This window comes from Triticum aestivum, chromosome 4B (genome assembly GCF_018294505.1).
Source record: "Triticum aestivum cultivar Chinese Spring chromosome 4B, IWGSC CS RefSeq v2.1, whole genome shotgun sequence".
Lineage (NCBI taxonomy): Eukaryota > Viridiplantae > Streptophyta > Magnoliopsida > Poales > Poaceae > Triticum > Triticum aestivum.
Window position 1 is genome coordinate 655294600 of NC_057804.1, and position 16568 is coordinate 655311167.

Genomic DNA, 16568 nt, shown 5'->3' on the forward strand with positions numbered 1-16568 from the left:
AAGAAAGATACGAATAATGATATTGTTAAATTGAAGTTATCTCTGTTTTCACTTAGAGATCGTGCTAAAACTTGCCTTTTTTCTTTGCCTAAAAATAGTATTGATTCATGGAATAAGTGCAAAGATGCTTTTATCTCTAAATATTTTCCTCCCGCTAAGATCATCTCTCTTAGAAATGATATTATGAATTTTAAACAACTTGATCATGAGAATGTTTCCCAATCTTGGGAAAGAATGAAATTGATGATTCGCAATTGCCCTACTCATGATTTGAATTTATGGATGATCATACAAAACTTTTATGCCGGGTTTAATTTTGCTTCTAGAAATCTTTTAGATTCGTCCGCGGGAGGCACTTTTATGGAAATCACTTTAGGAGAAGCTACAAAACTCCTTGATAAAATTATGGGTAATTATTCTCAATGGCACACCGATAGATCTACTAGTCAAAAAGTTCATGCTATAGAAGAAATTAATGTTTTGAGTAGAAAGATGGATGAACTTATGAAATTGTTTGCTACTAAGAGTGACATTATTGATCCTAATGATACGCCTTTGTCTACTTTGATTGGGAATAATAATGAATCTATGGATGTGAATTTTGTTGGTAGGAATAATTTTGGTAACAACGCGTATAGAGGAAATTTAATCCTAGGCCGTTCCCTAGTAATTCCGCTAATAATTATGGTAATTCCTACAACAACTCTTATGGAAATTTTAATAAGATTCCCTATGATTTTGAAATTAGTGTTAAAGAATTTATGAATTCTTAAAAGAATTTCAATGCTTTGCTTGAAGAAAAATTGCTTAAAGTTGATGAATTGGCCAGGAACGTTGATAGACTTTCTCTTGATGTTGATTCTTTGAAACTTAGATCTATTCCTCCTAAGCATGATATCAATGAGTCTCTCGAAGCTATGAGAATTTCCATTGATCAGTGCAAAGAAAGAACCGCTAGGTTGCGTGCTAAGAAAGATTGCTTTATTAGAGCGTGTTCTTCTAGTTTTCATGAAAATAATGATGAATATCTAAAAGTTATTGATGTGTCCCCTATTAAATCTTTGTTTTGCAATATGAATCTTGATAATGATGGGACTGGAGACGAGTCAACTTTAGTTAAATGGCGTCCCAATAATTTGGAGTTTTTAGATCTTGATGCTAAATTTGGTAAAAGTGGGATTGGAGAGGTCAATACTTTAAATAGCATTGAACCCGCTATTATGGATTTCAAGGAATTTAATTATGATAATTGTTCTTCAATAGATTGTATTTCCTTGTTGCAGTCCATGTTGAATTCTCCTCATGCTTATAGCCAAAATAAATCTTTTACCAAACATATTATAGAAAAACTTAATTCAGAAGTTTCTATACCTAGAAAACTTTATGATGAGTGGGAACCTACTATAAAAATTAAAATAAAAGATCATGAATGATATGCTTTGTGTGATTTGGGTGCTAGTGTTTCCACGATTCCGAAAACTTTATGTGATGTGCTAGGTTTCCATGAATTTGATGATTGCTTTTTAAATTTGCACCTTGCGGATTCCACAATTAAAAAACCTTTGGGAAGGATCAACGACATTCTTATTGTTGCAAATAGGAACTATGTGCCCATGGATTTTATCGTTTTTGACATAGATTGCAATCTTTCATGTCCTATTATTCTTGGTAGACCTTTCCTTAGAACGATTGGTGCAATTATTGATGTGAAGGAAGGGAATATTAGATTCCAATTTCCGTTAAGGAAAGGCATGGAGCACTTTACAAGAAAGAAAGTTAAATTACCTTATGAATCTATCATGCAAGCTACTTATGAATTAAATGCCAAATATGGCAATACTTAGATCTATTCTCGCTTTTATGCCTAGCTAGGGGCGTTAAACGATAGCGCTTGTTGGGAGGCAACCCAATTTTATTTTTGTTCCTTGCTTTTTGTTCCTGTTTAGTAATAAATAATTTATTTAGTCTCTGGTTATATGTGTTTTTATGTTTTAATATATGTTTGTGCCAAGTAGAACCTATAGGATAAGCTTGGGTGAAAGTTAATTTGATTCTGCTGAAAAACAGAAACTTTGCGTGCACGAGAAAAACTTCAATAAATCGATTTTGCATTGATTATTTTTGCTGTAGATCAATAGACAAATTTCCTATGACGTCCTACTGTGGTAGGATTTTTGGAGTTCCATAAGTATTCGAAAGTTACAAATTGCTACAGAGTGTTCTGTTTCTGACAGATTCTGTTTTTCGTGTGTTGTTTGCTTATTTTGATGAATCTATGACTAGTATCGGGGGGTATGAACCATAGAGAAGTTGGAATACAGTAGGTTTAACACCAATATAAATAATGAATGAGTTCATTCCAGTACCTTATGTGGTGGTTTTTCTTTCTTGCACTAACGGAGCTTATGAGATTTCCTGTTGAGTTTTGTGTTGTGAAGTTTTCAAGTTTTGGGTAAAGATTTGATGGACTATGGAATAAGGAGTGGCAAAATCCTAAGCTTGGGGATGCCCATGGCACCCCAATATATTCAAGGACAACCAAAAACCTAAGCTTGGGGATGCCCCGGAAGGCATCCCCTCTTTCGTCTTCGTCTATCGGTAACTTTACTTGGAGCTATATTTTTATTTACCACATGATATGTGTTTTGCTTGGAGCGTCTTGTATGATATGAGTCTTTGCTTTTTAGTTTACCACAATCATCCTTGCTGTACACACCTTTTGGGAGAGACTCACATGATTCAGAATTTATTAGAATACTCTATGTGCTTCACTTATATCTTTTGAGCTATGCAGTTTTGCTCTAGTGCTTCACTTATATGTTTTTAGAGCACGGTGGTGGTTTTATTTTGTAGAAATTATTGATCTCTCATGCTTCACTTATATTATTTTGAGAGTGTTTTAGAACAGCATGGTATTTTCTATGGTTATAAAATTGGTCCTAGAATGGTGGGCATCCAAGTTGGGTATAATAAAAACTATCATAGGAAGTGAATTGAATACTATGATCAACTTGATGCTTAATAATTGTTTTGAGATATGAAGGTGGTAATATTAGAGTCATGCTAGTTGATGTAATTGTGAATTTAATAAATACTTGTGTTGAGGTTTGCAAGTCCCGTAGCATGCACGTATGGTAACCTTTGTGTGACAAATTTGAAGCATGAGGTGTTCTTTGATTGTCAACCTTATGAGTGGCAGTCGGGGATGAGCGATGGTCTTTTCCTACTAATCTATCCCCCTAGGAGCATGCGCTTAGTGCTTGGTTTTTGAGGACACGTAGATTTTTGCAATAAGTATGTGAGTTATTTATGACTAATGTTGAGTCCATGGATTATACGCACTCTTACCTTACCATCATTGCTAGCCTCTACGGTACCGTGCATTGCCCTTTCTCACCTTGGGAGTTGGTGCAAACTTCGCCGGTGCATCCAAAGCCGTGATACGATACGCTCTATCACACATAAACCTCCTTATATCTTCCTCAAAACAGCCAACATACCTACCTATTATGGCATTTCCATAGTCATTCCGAGATATATTGCCATGCAACTTTCCACCGTTCCGTTTATTATGACACGCTTCATCATTGTCATATTGCTTTTTGCATGATCAAGTAGTTGACATCGTATTTGTGGCAAAGCCACCATGCATAATTTTTATACATGTCACTCTTGAGTCATCGCATATCCCGGTACACCGCCGGAGGCATTCATATAGAGTCATACTATGTTCTAGTATCGAGTTGTAATTCATGAGTTGTAATTAAATAGAAGTGTGATGATCATCATTTTTAGAGCATTGTCCCTCACAAAAAAGGGCCAAAAAAATAAAGGACAAATAAAAAAAAGAAAGGCCAAAAAGGGGGGGGGGGCAATGCTACTATCTTTTTCCACACTTGTGCTCAAAATAGCACCATGGTCTTTATGATAGAAAGTCTTGTATGTTGTCATTTTCATTTACTAAGTGGGAATTTTTCATTATAGAACTTGGCTTGTATATTCCAACGACGGGCTTCCTCAAAATGCCCTAGGTCTTCATGAGCAAGCAAGTTGGATGCACATCCACTTAGTTTCTTTTGTTGAGCTTTCATACATTTATAGCTCTAGTGCATCCATTACATGGCAATCCCTCCTCCTCGCATTGACATCAATTGATGGGCATCTCCCTAGCCCATTGATTAGCCATGTCGATGTGAGACTTTCTCCTTTTTTGTCTTCTCCACATAACCCCTATCATTATATTCTATTCCACCCATAGTGCTATATCCATGGCTCGCGCTCATGTATTGCGTGAAGGTTGAAAAAAGTTTGAGATTAATAAAGTATGAAACAATTGCTTGGCTCGTCATCGGGGTTGTGCATGATGAGAGCATTTTTGTGTAACAAAAATGAAGCATGACCAAACTATATGATTTTGTAGGGATGAACTTTCCTTTGCCATGTTATTATGAGAAGACATGATTGCTTAATTAGTATGCTTGAAGTATTATTATCCTTTTGTCAATATGAACTTTTATTTTGAATCATTTGATCTGAACATTCATGCCACAATAGAGAAAAATACATTGAGAAATATGCTAGGTAGCATTCCACATCAAAAATTCTGTTTTTATCATTTACCTACTCGAGGACGAGCAAGAATTAAGCTTGGGGATGCTTTATACGTCTCCAACGTATCTATAATTTTTGATTGTTCCATGCTATTATATTACCTGCTTTGGATGTTTATGGGCTTTACTTTACACTTTTATATCATTTTTGGGACTAACCTACTAACCGGAGGCCCAGCCCGAATTGCTGTTTTTTTGCCTATTTCAGTATATATCGAAGGAATGGAATATCAAACGGAATGAAACCTTCGGGAGCGATCTTTTTGGAATAAATGCAATCCAGGAGACTTGGAGTGGACGTCAAGAAGCAGCCGAGGCGGCCACAAGGGTGGCCGGCGTGCCCAGTAAGGGTGGGCACGCCCCCTGCCTCGTGGGCCCCTCGTGGCTCCCCTGACCGATGCCTATATATGTCTACGTACCCCGAAAACATCCAGGAGCACCATGAAAACCTAATTCCACCATCGCAACCTTCTGTATCCACGAGATCCCATCTTGGAGCCTTCGCCAGCGCTCCGTCGGAGGGGGAATCGACCACAGAGGGCCTCGCCGATGAGTTGTGAGTAGTTTACCACAATCCTTTGGGTCCATAGTTATTAGCTAGATGGCTTCTTCTCTCTCTTTCATTCTCAATACAAGTTCTCCTTCCTCTTCTTGGAGATATATTCAATGTAACTCTTTTTGCGGTGTGTTTGTCGAGATTTGATGAATTATGGGTTTATGATCAAGTTTATCTATGAGAAATATTTGAATCTCCTCTGAATTCTTTTATGTATGATTGGTTATCTTTGCAAGTCTCTTCGAATTATCAGTTTGGTTTGGTCTACAAGATTGATCTTTCTTGCCATGGGAGAAGTTCTTAGCTTTGGGTTCAATCTTGTGGTGTCCTTTCCCAGTGACACTAGGGGCAGCAAGGCACGTATTGTATTATTACCATCGAGGATAAAAAGATGGGGTTTATATCATATTGCATGAGTTTATCCCTCTACATCATGCCATCTTGCTTAATGCGTTACTCTGTTCTTATGAACTTAATACTCTAGATGCAGGCAAGAGTCAGTCAATGTGTGGAGTAATAGTAGTAGATGCAGGCATGAGTCAGTCTACTTGTTGCGGACGTGATGCCTATATACATGATCATGCCTAGATATTCTCACAACTATGCACTTTTCTATCAATTGCTCGACAGTAATTTGTTCACCCACCATAATAATTATGCTATGTTGCGAGAAGCCACTAGTGAAACCTATGGCCCCCGGGTCTATCTTTTATCATATAAGTTTCCCATCTACTTTTATTTGCATCTTTTACTTTCCAAACTATATCATAAAAATACCAAAAGTATTTATCTTATGTTATTATCTCTATCAGATCTCACTTTTGCAAGTTTCCATGAAGGGATTGACAACCCCTTTATCGCGTTGGTTGCAAGGTTCTTGTTTGTTTGTGTAGGTGCGTGGGACTTTTGAGGAGCCTCCTACTGGATTGATACCTTGGTTCTCAAAACTGAGGGAAACACTTACGGTACTTTGTTGCATCACCCTTTGCTCTTCAAGGGAAAAACCAACGCATGGTCAAGAGGTAGCAAGAAGGATTTCTGGCGCCATTGCAGGGGAGGTCGTCGCTCAAGTGAAGACATACCAAGTGCCCATCACAAACTCATCTCCCTCGCATTACATTATTTTCCATTTGCCTCTCGTTTTCCTCTCCCCCACTTCACCCTTGCCATTTTATTCGCCCTCTCTTTCCCGTTCTCCTCTCTCTTTTGCTTGCCTTTTGTGTGCTTGCGTGTTGGATTGCTTGTCACGATGGCGCAAGATAATACCAAATTGTGTGATTTTTGCAATACCAATAATAATGATTTCCTTAGCACTCCGATTGCTCCTCTTAATGATGTTGAAACTTGTGAAATCAATGCTGCTTTGTTGAATCTTTTTATGAAAGATCAATTCTCCGGCCTTCCTCGTGAAGATTCCGCTACTCATCTAAACAACTTTGTTGATTTGTGTGATATGCAAAAGAAGAAAGATACGAATAATGATATTGTTAAATTGAAGTTATCTCTGTTTTCACTTAGAGATCGTGCTAAAACTTGCCTTTTTTCTTTGCCTAAAAATAGTATTGATTCATGGAATAAGTGCAAAGATGCTTTTATCTCTAAATATTTTCCTCCCGCTAAGATCATCTCTCTTAGAAATGATATTATGAATTTTAAACAACTTGATCATGAGAATGTTTCCCAATCTTGGGAAAGAATGAAATTGATGATTCGCAATTGCCCTACTCATGATTTGAATTTATGGATGATCATACAAAACTTTTATGCCGGGTTTAATTTTGCTTCTAGAAATCTTTTAGATTCGTCCGCGGGAGGCACTTTTATGGAAATCACTTTAGGAGAAGCTACAAAACTCCTTGATAAAATTATGGGTAATTATTCTCAATGGCACACCGATAGATCTACTAGTCAAAAAGTTCATGCTATAGAAGAAATTAATGTTTTGAGTAGAAAGATGGATGAACTTATGAAATTGTTTGCTACTAAGAGTGACATTATTGATCCTAATGATACGCCTTTGTCTACTTTGATTGGGAATAATAATGAATCTATGGATGTGAATTTTGTTGGTAGGAATAATTTTGGTAACAACGCGTATAGAGGAAATTTAATCCTAGGCCGTTCCCTAGTAATTCCGCTAATAATTATGGTAATTCCTACAACAACTCTTATGGAAATTTTAATAAGATTCCCTATGATTTTGAAATTAGTGTTAAAGAATTTATGAATTCTTAAAAGAATTTCAATGCTTTGCTTGAAGAAAAATTGCTTAAAGTTGATGAATTGGCCAGGAACGTTGATAGACTTTCTCTTGATGTTGATTCTTTGAAACTTAGATCTATTCCTCCTAAGCATGATATCAATGAGTCTCTCGAAGCTATGAGAATTTCCATTGATCAGTGCAAAGAAAGAACCGCTAGGTTGCGTGCTAAGAAAGATTGCTTTATTAGAGCGTGTTCTTCTAGTTTTCATGAAAATAATGATGAATATCTAAAAGTTATTGATGTGTCCCCTATTAAATCTTTGTTTTGCAATATGAATCTTGATAATGATGGGACTGGAGACGAGTCAACTTTAGTTAAATGGCGTCCCAATAATTTGGAGTTTTTAGATCTTGATGCTAAATTTGGTAAAAGTGGGATTGGAGAGGTCAATACTTTAAATAGCATTGAACCCGCTATTATGGATTTCAAGGAATTTAATTATGATAATTGTTCTTCAATAGATTGTATTTCCTTGTTGCAGTCCATGTTGAATTCTCCTCATGCTTATAGCCAAAATAAATCTTTTACCAAACATATTATAGAAAAACTTAATTCAGAAGTTTCTATACCTAGAAAACTTTATGATGAGTGGGAACCTACTATAAAAATTAAAATAAAAGATCATGAATGATATGCTTTGTGTGATTTGGGTGCTAGTGTTTCCACGATTCCGAAAACTTTATGTGATGTGCTAGGTTTCCATGAATTTGATGATTGCTTTTTAAATTTGCACCTTGCGGATTCCACAATTAAAAAACCTTTGGGAAGGATCAACGACATTCTTATTGTTGCAAATAGGAACTATGTGCCCATGGATTTTATCGTTTTTGACATAGATTGCAATCTTTCATGTCCTATTATTCTTGGTAGACCTTTCCTTAGAACGATTGGTGCAATTATTGATGTGAAGGAAGGGAATATTAGATTCCAATTTCCGTTAAGGAAAGGCATGGAGCACTTTACAAGAAAGAAAGTTAAATTACCTTATGAATCTATCATGCAAGCTACTTATGAATTAAATGCCAAATATGGCAATACTTAGATCTATTCTCGCTTTTATGCCTAGCTAGGGGCGTTAAACGATAGCGCTTGTTGGGAGGCAACCCAATTTTATTTTTGTTCCTTGCTTTTTGTTCCTGTTTAGTAATAAATAATTTATTTAGTCTCTGGTTATATGTGTTTTTATGTTTTAATATATGTTTGTGCCAAGTAGAACCTATATGATAAGCTTGGGTGAAAGTTAATTTGATTCTGCTGAAAAACAGAAACTTTGCGTGCACGAGAAAAACTTCAATAAATCGATTTTGCATTGATTATTTTTGCTGTAGATCAATAGACAAATTTCCTATGACGTCCTACTGTGGTAGGATTTTTGGAGTTCCATAAGTATTCGAAAGTTACAAATTGCTACAGAGTGTTCTGTTTCTGACAGATTCTGTTTTTCGTGTGTTGTTTGCTTATTTTGATGAATCTATGACTAGTATCGGGGGGTATGAACCATAGAGAAGTTGGAATACAGTAGGTTTAACACCAATATAAATAATGAATGAGTTCATTACAGTACCTTATGTGGTGGTTTTTCTTTCTTGCACTAACGGAGCTTATGAGATTTCCTGTTGAGTTTTGTGTTGTGAAGTTTTCAAGTTTTGGGTAAAGATTTGATGGACTATGGAATAAGGAGTGGCAAAATCCTAAGCTTGGGGATGCCCATGGCACCCCAATATATTCAAGGACAACCAAAAACCTAAGCTTGGGGATGCCCCGGAAGGCATCCCCTCTTTCGTCTTCGTCTATCGGTAACTTTACTTGGAGCTATATTTTTATTTACCACATGATATGTGTTTTGCTTGGAGCGTCTTGTATGATATGAGTCTTTGCTTTTTAGTTTACCACAATCATCCTTGCTGTACACACCTTTTGGGAGAGACTCACATGATTCAGAATTTATTAGAATACTCTATGTGCTTCACTTATATCTTTTGAGCTATGCAGTTTTGCTCTAGTGCTTCACTTATATGTTTTTAGAGCACGGTGGTGGTTTTATTTTGTAGAAATTATTGATCTCTCATGCTTCACTTATATTATTTTGAGAGTGTTTTAGAACAGCATGGTATTTTCTATGGTTATAAAATTGGTCCTAGAATGGTGGGCATCCAAGTTGGGTATAATAAAAACTATCATAGGAAGTGAATTGAATACTATGATCAACTTGATGCTTAATAATTGTTTTGAGATATGAAGGTGGTAATATTAGAGTCATGCTAGTTGATGTAATTGTGAATTTAATAAATACTTGTGTTGAGGTTTGCAAGTCCCGTAGCATGCACGTATGGTAACCTTTGTGTGACAAATTTGAAGCATGAGGTGTTCTTTGATTGTCAACCTTATGAGTGGCAGTCGGGGATGAGCGATGGTCTTTTCCTACTAATCTATCCCCCTAGGAGCATGCGCTTAGTGCTTGGTTTTTGAGGACACGTAGATTTTTGCAATAAGTATGTGAGTTCTTTATGACTAATGTTGAGTCCATGGATTATACGCACTCTTACCTTACCATCATTGCTAGCCTCTACGGTACCGTGCATTGCCCTTTCTCACCTTGGGAGTTGGTGCAAACTTCGCCGGTGCATCCAAAGCCGTGATACGATACGCTCTATCACACATAAACCTCCTTATATCTTCCTCAAAACAGCCAACATACCTACCTATTATGACATTTCCATAGTCATTCCGAGATATATTGCCATGCAACTTTCCACCGTTCCGTTTATTATGACACGCTTCATCATTGTCATATTGCTTTTTGCATGATCAAGTAGTTGACATCGTATTTGTGGCAAAGCCACCATGCATAATTTTTATACATGTCACTCTTGAGTCATCGCATATCCCGGTACACCGCCGGAGGCATTCATATAGAGTCATACTATGTTCTAGTATCGAGTTGTAATTCATGAGTTGTAATTAAATAGAAGTGTGATGATCATCATTTTTAGAGCATTGTCCCTCACAAAAAAGGGCCAAAAAAAATAAATGCCAAATAAAAAAAAGAAAGGCCAAAAAGGGGGGGGGGGCAATGCTACTATCTTTTTCCACACTTGTGCTCAAAATAGCACCATGGTCTTTATGATAGAAAGTCTTGTATGTTGTCATTTTCATTTACTAAGTGGGAATTTTTCATTATAGAACTTGGCTTGTATATTCCAACGACGGGCTTCCTCAAAATGCCCTAGGTCTTCATGAGCAAGCAAGTTGGATGCACATCCACTTAGTTTCTTTTGTTGAGCTTTCATACATTTATAGCTCTAGTGCATCCATTACATGGCAATCCCTCCTCCTCGCATTGACATCAATTGATGGGCATCTCCCTAGCCCATTGATTAGCCATATCGATGTGAGACTTTCTCCTTTTTTGTCTTCTCCACATAACCCCTATCATTATATTCTATTCCACCCATAGTGCTATATCCATGGCTCGCGCTCATGTATTGCGTGAAGGTTGAAAAAAGTTTGAGATTAATAAAGTATGAAACAATTGCTTGGCTCGTCATCGGGGTTGTGCATGATGAGAGCATTTTTGTGTAACAAAAATGAAGCATGACCAAACTATATGATTTTGTAGGGATGAACTTTCCTTTGCCATGTTATTATGAGAAGACATGATTGCTTAATTAGTATGCTTGAAGTATTATTATCCTTTTGTCAATATGAACTTTTATTTTGAATCATTTGATCTGAACATTCATGCCACAATAGAGAAAAATACATTGAGAAATATGCTAGGTAGCATTCCACATCAAAAATTCTGTTTTTATCATTTACCTACTCGAGGACGAGCAAGAATTAAGCTTGGGGATGCTTTATACGTCTCCAACGTATCTATAATTTTTGATTGTTCCATGCTATTATATTACCTGCTTTGGATGTTTATGGGCTTTACTTTACACTTTTATATCATTTTTGGGACTAACCTACTAACCGGAGGCCCAGCCCGAATTGCTGTTTTTTTGCCTATTTCAGTATATATCGAAGGAATGGAATATCAAACGGAATGAAACCTTCGGGAGCGATCTTTTTGGAATAAATGCAATCCAGGAGACTTGGAGTGGACGTCAAGAAGCAGCCGAGGCGGCCACAAGGGTGGCCGGCGTGCCCAGTAAGGGTGGGCACGCCCCCTGCCTCGTGCGCCCCTCGTGGCTCCCCTGACCGATGCCTATATATGTCTACGTACCCCGAAAACATCCAGGAGCACCATGAAAACCTAATTCCACCATCGCAACCTTCTGTATCCACGAGATCCCATCTTGGAGCCTTCGCCAGCGCTCCGTCGGAGGGGGAATCGACCACAGAGGGCCTCGCCGATGAGTTGTGAGTAGTTTACCACAATCCTTTGGGTCCATAGTTATTAGCTAGATGGCTTCTTCTCTCTCTTTCATTCTCAATACAAGTTCTCCTTCCTCTTCTTGGAGATATATTCAATGTAACTCTTTTTGCGGTGTGTTTGTCGAGATTTGATGAATTATGGGTTTATGATCAAGTTTATCTATGAGAAATATTTGAATCTCCTCTGAATTCTTTTATGTATGATTGGTTATCTTTGCAAGTCTCTTCGAATTATCAGTTTGGTTTGGTCTACAAGATTGATCTTTCTTGCCATGGGAGAAGTTCTTAGCTTTGGGTTCAATCTTGTGGTGTCCTTTCCCAGTGACACTAGGGGCAGCAAGGCACGTATTGTATTATTACCATCGAGGATAAAAAGATGGGGTTTATATCATATTGCATGAGTTTATCCCTCTACATCATGCCATCTTGCTTAATGCGTTACTCTGTTCTTATGAACTTAATACTCTAGATGCAGGCAAGAGTCGGTCAATGTGTGGAGTAATAGTAGTAGATGCAGGCATGAGTCAGTCTACTTGTTGTGGACGTGATGCCTATATACATGATCATGCCTAGATATTCTCACAACTATGCACTTTTCTATCAATTGCTCGACAGTAATTTGTTCACCCACCATAATAATTATGCTATCTTGCGAGAAGCCACTAGTGAAACCTATGGCCCCCGGGTCTATCTTTTATCATATAAGTTTCCCATCTACTTTTATTTGCATCTTTTACTTTCCAAACTATATCATAAAAATACCAAAAATATTTATTTATCTTATTATCTCTATCAGATCTCACTTTCGCAAGTTTCCATGAAGGGATTGACAACCCCTTTATCGTGTTGGTTGCGAGGTTCTTGTTTTTTTGTGTAGGTGCGTGGGACTTTTGAGGAGCCTCCTACTGGATTGATACCTTGGTTCTCAAAACTGAGGGAAATACTTACGCTACATTGCTGCATCACCCTTTCCTCTTCAAGGGAAAAACTAACGCATGCTCAAGAGGTAGCAAGCCTGCTCCAATACAGGACGGTTCTCGACCATCTTGTAATCATGGAACTGTCTATAATATACATCTCGCTCCCAGCATTAGTGGCCCCGAATATCGATTCGAGTGCCTCCCACAAGTCCTTGGCGACACGCACATGTAAATTTGCGTTGACCAATTTATCTCCGATCACGCTTAGAACTGCTCCAATAAAAACAACGATGGCCTCCCTGGACGCCTTCTCCTGTTCTCGCGGGGCACACCGACAACCCAAAACACGTTCATAGCCGTGAGCCATAAAGTAGTCTTAGTCTGCCAACGCTTAAATTACGTATTGGTAAACGGCGCCGTTGCCGGGGAGGTGAATGCTTGAAGGTATATCTTAAGATCTTGCAATCGAATCTTTTAGTTTCTTGTTTTATCACTAGTTTAGTCTATAAAAGAAAACAAAAAAATGGAATTGAGGGTTCTTTTTAATGTCTTTCGTGAAAATGATGGGAAGGAAAATTGTGCTCAAGTACTAGAAGAAGAATTACATAGAATCCTTGGCATAAAATATGTGAGTGATTAGCATGATTGCAATGTTGTTAGTATGAATTCTTTGAATACCCATGATGCTAATGATATGCAAAGCCACAAGCTTGGGATGCTATGTTTGATGAAGATGATATTTTTAGTCCCCCAAGTTTTGATGAGAATATTTATTATGATGATAGCATGCCTCCTATTTATGATGATTATATTGATGAATGTGGGTTTGGAAGAGTGTCAACTTTAGGAAGTAATGATCCCACTATTTTGTAGGATGTTGAATCTGATAATATTTATGAAAGTGGATCTGGAGAGGTCGTGACTTTATTTAGTGCTGAATCCACTCTTTCGGAAGTGGTTCCAATTGATTATGAGATCAAAGTTGCTATCTTTGTTGATTATTGTGATGACATCGATGCTCTAAAGAATAATGATAACCATGAAACTTGTCATCTTGATTTTAATTTTCAATTGGATTATGCCTCTCATGATAGTTATTTTTTTGAGTTTTCTCCCACTATTATTCATGAGAAGAATTTTGCTTATGTGGAGAGTAATAAAATTTCTATGCTTGTGAATCATGAAAATAATGCTTTATGTGATGGTTATATTGTTGAATTCACTCATGATGCTACTGAAATTTTTTATGAGGGAGGAATATATGCTTTTTGGAATTGCAATAATATTAAGTTTCCTCTCTATGTGTTGAAAATCTTGAAGTTATGCTTGTTTTGCATTCCTATGATAGTTAATTCTTGTTCCCATTAATTGTTTTCTCACAAAATCCCTATGCATAGGAAGTGGGTTAGACTTAATTGTGCTATTCATATTCTTCATAATGCTCCCGTTATGTTTCAATTCTTATCTTTTATGTGAGCATCATTGAAATCATCCTGCCTAGCTAGGGGCGTTAAACGATAGCGCTTGTTGGGAGGCAACCCAATTTTGCTCCTGTTTAGTAATAAGTAATTCATCTAGCCGCTGTTTAGATGTGGTTTTGTGTTTTAATTAGTGTTTGTGCCAGGTAGAACCTTTGGGAAGACTTGGGTGAAAGTTAATGTGATCTTGCTGTAAAAAACAGAAACTTTGCGCTCACGAGATTAACTGTAATGTTTTACTGGAGAGTGCTTTTAAGTTGATTATTTTTTCAGAAGATTAATAAACAAATTCCTCACGTCCACCAATTTATTTTAGAATTTTTGGAGTTACAGAAGTATGCGTTTGATACAGATTGCTACAGACTGTTCTGTTTTTGACAGATTCTGTTTTCATTGTGTTGTTTGCTTATTTTGATGAATCTATGAGTAGTATCGGAGGGTATGAACGATAGAGAAGTTGGAATACAGTAGGTATTACACTAATATGAATTTAAAATGAGTTCACAACAGTTTCTAAGTGGTGGTTTTTATTTTCTTATACTAACGGAGCTTACGAGTTTTCTGTTAAGTTTTCTGTTGTGAAGTTTTCATGTTTTGGGAAAAGATTAGATGGACTATGGAATAAGGAGTGGCAAGAGGCTAATATTGGGATGACCAAGGCACCCCAAGGTAATATTCAAGGACAACCAAGATCCTAAGTTTGGGGATGCCCCGGATGGCATCCCCTCTTTCGTCTTCGTTCATCGGTAACTTTACTTGGAGCTATATTTTTATTCACCACATGATATGTGTTTTACTTGGAGCGTCAATTTATTTTGTTAGGATTTTCTTTCTGTTATTTAGAATAATGTTTTGCATCTTTATTTTCAATAAAAATGTCTAGGATAGCCTTTACCATGCTTATTTTGCAAGTATACATGTTGTTGTTTCAAAACAGAAAGTTTATCGATGTTGCAAAAATTCCCTAGAAAAGTAAGAGAATGATATAATATTGAAACCTTTTGCATATTGAGCTCTGATAAATATTATACAGTGTAGTATTTTTCTCATAATTTTTGGAGTTAGGGAAGTATGATGAATCTTGCACTCTTTACAGACTATATTGTTTTGGCAGATTGCTGTTATGTTTGCTTGTTTAATGATTCTATTTGAGGATAGGAGTATTAAATATGTAGAGACATTTAATATGAAATTATGAATAATAATTTTAATAATTTTCTACAGTCGAGAATGATAAGGTTATTGCATTGTTTTACTAACTTGTCTCACGAGTTCTTGTTGGGTTTGGTGTGGATGAAGCTTTCGAGATTTAGGAAACCGAGATATAAAAGGAATTAAGGAGACACAAATGCTCAAGCTTGGGGATGCCCAAGGCACCCCAAGATAATATTTCAAGAAGTCTCTAGCATCTAAGCTTGGGGATGCCCCGATAGGCATCCCACGTTTCTTCTTCAACAATTATCGGTTAGTATCGGTTGAACCTAAGTTTTTGCTTCTTCACATGATGTGTGATATCCTTGAAATGTCAGTTTGTTTTGTTTTGCTTGCTGTTTGAGTAAAATACCAAGATCTGAAATTCTTAAATGTTAGAGAGTCTTCACATAGTTGCACAATTATTTGAATACTCTATGTGCTTCACTTATATTTGTCGGATATCGGGTTCCGACAAAACACTTAAGGTTCCAACACTGGGGTGCCCACGAAGATTTCCCCCTATCTAATCTCGCTCTCTCTGCCTCGTCGCGATCCCTAGGCTTAACTAAACAGAATCATAGCACAAGAGACACAAGGTTTATACTGGTTCATGCCACCATTGTGGTGTAATACCCTACCAAAGTGGGTGGTGTGGTGGATTGCCTCCTAGGCTGATGATGAACAGTACAAGGGGAAGAACAGCCTCCTGAGGCGAGGTGTCACTACAAAAAAAGACACATCCGTGACATTTTGGGCCGAATGAATTTTTTTCTGTCATACATATGACACTTCTATGACGATAATTGTGACAAAACCCAGTATCATCGTAGATGTGGTGGGCTCCTACTTCTATGACAAAAAATCATGACAGAAAATGGGCTGTCCATGACGGAAAAAACCGTGGTAAAAGCAAGGGGGAGGAAAATTTCGGGGAGTTCCCGGTTACGGTGGGAGGTCGGGGGCCGAGCGATGCGCGTTTCTCTCGTACACATAAGCGCGTGTGTGCGAGGCGTTGGCTCTAACTGAACCCGAGCGAGGCGTTGGGCTCTAACTGAACCCGAGCGAATGCACTGCAGGCTACGCGTTACTGAACCCGAGCGATCGATCGATGGCTGTTAACTGAACCCGATGGAGCGATTCCTTCGCTACTGCTGCTAACTGAAGCC